The sequence below is a fragment of the Eimeria mitis genome, genomic scaffold (genome assembly GCF_000499745.2).
Source record: "Eimeria mitis Houghton genomic scaffold, Emh_scaff596, whole genome shotgun sequence".
Classification (NCBI taxonomy): Eukaryota; Apicomplexa; class Conoidasida; order Eucoccidiorida; family Eimeriidae; genus Eimeria; species Eimeria mitis.
This window is the reverse complement of record NW_013574191.1, coordinates 2,261-2,808: the sequence shown is the minus strand read 5'-3', so window position 1 is coordinate 2,808 and position 548 is coordinate 2,261. Positions and strand designations below refer to the sequence as shown.

Sequence of the window (548 nt, the reverse complement as noted above, 5' to 3'; positions counted from 1 at the left end):
CCCCCAAGGGGGGGAGGGCGTCTCTGTCTCTGTTGTTTTTGTTTGTTTTTTGTTTTGTTTTATCTCTATTTATATATTTATTAATATTTAAAATAATAAACTAACAACAAACAGCTTTCTGCTGCTGCTGCTGCTGCTGCTGCTGCAGCTGCTGCAGCAATAGCTGCTGCCGCCTTGACCGAGAGGCTGCTGCCGCTGCTGCTGCTGCTGCTGCTGCTGCTGCTGCTGCAGCGGTCTCCTTCTCCTTCTGTTCTTTTTTTCTTTTCGTTTATTTAGTGTATTGTTTCTTTATTTGCAATAAACACAAGGCAAAACCTGCTGCAGCGCCTCAGAGCAGCAGCAGCAGCACCGCCGCCGCCGCAGCAGCAGCAGCAGCAGCAGCAGCAGCAGCTTGCCCACTAGCCGCAGCAACTAGGTACCGATGCAGTTGCTGCTTGTCTCTCTGCTTTCATTATAATTTATTTTTATTTACTTTTATATAAATGACGGCATTGTGAGGGGCCCCTCGCCCCCCCTAACACGCAGCTGCCTATACACCCCGTGCACCG

At 49.3% G+C, this 548-nt stretch overlaps 1 protein-coding gene across 1 annotated transcript in view; it reads left to right on the top strand.

Annotated features, from left to right (window-relative positions):
• Positions 1–548, top strand: part of EMH_0017260 (uncharacterized protein) — a gene marked incomplete at both ends in the record, with an annotated part of 4,750 nt that overhangs the window by 2,106 nt on the left and 2,096 nt on the right. The window lies entirely within an intron of this gene.